Source organism: Schistocerca serialis, chromosome 11, assembly GCF_023864345.2.
Source record: "Schistocerca serialis cubense isolate TAMUIC-IGC-003099 chromosome 11, iqSchSeri2.2, whole genome shotgun sequence".
Taxonomy (NCBI): Eukaryota; Metazoa; Arthropoda; class Insecta; order Orthoptera; family Acrididae; genus Schistocerca; species Schistocerca serialis.
This window is the reverse complement of record NC_064648.1, coordinates 150,637,781-150,642,101: the sequence shown is the minus strand read 5'-3', so window position 1 is coordinate 150,642,101 and position 4,321 is coordinate 150,637,781. Positions and strand designations below refer to the sequence as shown.

Here is a 4,321-nt window from a genome sequence, read left to right as displayed (position 1 = left end):
TGATGTAACATTATGCAATGATTCTGTAAATACTTTCTCTGGGTGGGGATGGGAGTAGGGATTGTGAACAACACGCATATAAAATGGGACAATACAACATATGTAAAAGACATAACTCCTTTTGCAATACACAAATTTATTTTACTGCAGTTGTTTTTAACATGTCATACTAAAAAAAAAAAATCACATTCATTGCAACAGTAACTCCAACACAAGAGACACAAGTGTCATCCACTTCCATAAACATTATATGACAGTGGGTTTTCACAGTGGAGTGTAAACGGTTTCATTTTCTTTAAAGTGTGTCTGTGATACGACTATTGACAGTGCTGTAACATAAATATATTAACAGACAAATTAATTTGGCACAGATGGTAAAATATAAAATAATTCTCCTCGGTATACGCTAAGCCTATCCTTAGTAACCATCCCAAAAAATATAGGGTGGTGGCAGAGAACGTTTGGTTGTACAATCCTGTAGTTCTGGTGTGGTACTATATTTGTGATGTGTTGCTGAAAATAAATCAAAGGAATACTGAATGGATTATCAAATACTTTTTGTTAAAACCTGGCAGTATAGAAAAGATCAAACAGAAGTAAAATATCATCACTACATGTCAAATTAGAAAAGTATTAAGTATGTACTTATTAGTAACATGAATTTTGTATGTAGAGAACACCACTGTCGCCAATGAGATACACATCAACATCCAATGAAGTACCTATGAGTAAAATCTTCTACATCTGAACAAATATTAAGTTGTCAAATGCTAAAGCACATATCCAGCTAATCTAATCACATATTGCTTCAAATTGTAAGTGAGAATCTTGAGATAGGTGGTAATGTTTAACGACTGTCATTTCGTGGGTGCATCTTCAAGACATTAAGCATTCTCATAGCACCTTCACAATATATAAATTGACTAATGTGGCATGACATAAATAAACGTCACAATTTCAAAAGAATAGTGATTTTTTCCACTCACTGGCAATAATGACATCACTGCAAAACAAGTATTCACCCAAAAATGAAGTACACAAAATACTCAAAATTTAAAAATTACAAAAATGAAAACTATTGGTGTCGTAAATTTCACGTGACCTACATATCTCAGATGAAGACCTCAATACCATCAACCCACGCAGAACTCAGAAACTCAACACAATTTTCACTTGAGCTACACAGCTCCAACAAAGCCCTCGATACCAGGAACCAACTGCTATAAAACATGGTGATGTAAATTTCACTCCACCCACTTAGCTCAAGCAAAGCCCTAGATACAACACTTTCACTTACTCTATCTAAACCAAAGTTCTCAGCACAGCAAACCAACCCATGTTCCCATGACTAATATCAGCAATGTATCCTAAACAACGATGGTACATCAGTAGCCATCATACCTACAAATAACAATCCAAAATTACTGAACATTAACAAGGAAATCCCGAAAATACATGAAAACTTTCACCACCACCAATTTCAATATACACAAACAACTTTGCCCATTGCAACAAGCAATGAGCTACTCATAAATACCTATACAATCTTCACCACAGAAAAAAAAGAAAAATATTAGATCTCTGACCACAAGAAACACACAGCACTAATTTTCCAGACATAAAAATGAATCCATCAGCCAAAATATGCAAATTCAAAATAACTCACCAGAAAGCCAGCATAAGTTATTTGAATACCAACATGAAACATTCAATTTATTTCAAACTGCTTACTAAAAAACATACAGCATAACAGAGAGCCACAAAATACTACCACACACAATCTACAAACACGAAGACTCAAAAACATCAAGGCTCACCACGACATTACAGGTCAAAGCAGATGGGTGTAGCATCAGCACCTGACCTTGTGTGAATAACCTCACATTAGCCTTGGGTAGAATATAGTAATGAGGCCATGATAGCCAACTGACAAAAAAACAGGAGCAAATTATCCGCTGGACACCAGGGACTTGCCCCCCTTCTTGCAGCGGTGTACCGTAGGTCTCTAGAAGAGCGTAGCGTTCCAAATGATTGGAAAAGGGCACAGGTCGTCCCCGTTTTCAAGAAGGGACGTCGAACAGATGTGCAGAACTATAGACCTATATCTCTAACGTCGATCAGTTGTAGAATTTTGGAACACGTATTGTGTTCGACTATAATGACTTTTCTGGAGACTAGAAATCTACTCTGTAGGAATCATCATGGGTTTCAAAAAAGACGGTCATGTGAAACCCAGCTCGCGCTATTCGTCCACGAGACTCAGAGGGCCATAGACACGGGTTTACAGGTAGATGCCGTGTTTCTTGACTTCCTCAAGGTGTTCGATACAGTTCCCCACAGTCGTTTAATGAACAAAGTAAGAGCATATGGACTATCAGACCAATTGTGTGATTGGATTGAGGAGTTCCTAGATAACAGGACGCAGCATGTCATTCTCAATGGAGAGAAGTCTTCCGAAGTAAGAATGATTTCAGGTGTGCCGCAGGGGAGTGTCATAGGACCGTTGCTATTCACAATATACATAAATGACCTGGTGGATGACATCGGAAGTTCACTGAGGCTTTTTGCAGATGATGCTGTGGTATATCGAGAGGTTGTAACAATGGAAAATTGTACTGAAATGCAGGAGGATCTGCAGCGAATTGACGCATGGTGCAGGGAATGGTAAGTGAATCTCAATGTAGACAAGTGTAATGTGCTGCGAATACACAGAAAGATAGATCCTTTATCATTTAGCTACAAAATAGCAGGTCAGCAACTGGAAGCAGTTAATACCATAAATTATCTGGGAGTACGCATTAGGAGTGATTTAAAATGGAACGATCATATAATGTTGATCGTCGGTAAAGCAGATGCCAGACTGAGATTCATTGGAAGAATCCTAAGGAAATGCAATCCTAAAACAAAGGAAGTAGGTTACGGTACGCTTGTTCGCCCACTACTTGAATACTGCTCAGCAGTGTCGGATCCGTACCAGATAGGGTTGATAGAAGAGATAGAGAAGATCCAACGGAGAACAGCGCGCTTCGTTACAGGATCATTTAGTAATCGCGAAAGCGTTACGGAGATGATAGATAAACTCCAGTGGAAGACTCTGCAGGAGAGACGCTCAGTAGCTCGGTACGGGCTTTTGTCAAAGTTTCGAGAACATACCTTCACCGAAGAGTCAAGCAGTATATTGCTCCCTCCTACGTATATCTCGCGAAGAGACCACGAGGAAAAAATCAGAGAGATTAGAGCCCACACAGAGGCATACCGACAATCCTTCTTTCCACGAACAATACGAGACTGGAATAGAAGGGAGAACCGATAGAGGTACTCAGGGTACTCTCCGCCACACACCGTCAGGTGGCTTGCGGAGTATGGATGTAGATGTAGATGTAGATGTAGACAAGATGCGTCTTCCGCGGGTGTCGAAGGTTGCACGCGCCAAGCGAATGACAGTAGGTGCAACGAGCAGCTGCGCGTCTCACACACGCGGCGGCGCGCCCGCTAAATCGGCAGTCGCTCTGCTGGCACATCGGGTGTGCGCTCCGCGCTTTCCTCGAGCTACTCACTGCAGCGGAAGGAAGTGCTTTGCGTCAAGTGCGGCCGATTTCGACCGAAAAGCATTCGGAGACGAGCTTAATGCGAATTCTGCCGTGCGCCTACAGTACATGAACGCCACGACCATACCATGTTGAATACACCGGTTCACGTCCGAGCACCGAAATTAAGCAATATTGGGCCCGGTTAGTACGTGGATGGGTGACCGCCTCGGAACACCGGGCGCAAAAATATAGAAGACCAAAGGAAATAATTACATGGACACTAACAGAAAAATAAAAGCACTGAACGGATTGTTTTATCGCAATAAGTGGAATGTAAGCTTTTAAGTAGGCTGTTTAGGTTTTTATATTGGTAACGCCACGTAGCACTCAGTATGAAAATCACTGGCTCTGCTGTCTGCAGTCTGTGGCTGGTTTGCATTGTTGTCGTCTGCCATTGTAGTGTTGGGCAGCTGGATGTGAACAGCGCTAGTGTCGCGCAGTTGAAGGTGAGCCGGCAGCAGTGGTGGATGTGGGGAGAGAGATGGCGGATTTTTGAGAGCGGATGATCTGGACGTGTGTCCATATGAAACAGTACATTTGTATGAATGGATGTCATGAACTGCTATATATATATATATTATGACTTTTGAACACTATTAAGGTAAATACATTCTTTGTTCTCTATCAAAATCTTTCACTTGCTAACTATGCCTATCAGTAGTTAGTGACTTCAGTAGTTTGAATCTTTTATTTAGCTGGCAGTATTGGCGCTCGCTGTATTGCAGTAGTTC

General features: G+C 41.1%; 1 pseudogene; it reads left to right on the top strand.

Annotated features, from left to right (window-relative positions):
- Positions 1-3,669: 3,669 nt before the first annotated feature.
- LOC126427534 (5S ribosomal RNA) lies at positions 3,670-3,771 on the top strand (annotated as a pseudogene).
- The last annotated feature ends 550 nt before the right edge of the window (positions 3,772-4,321 follow it).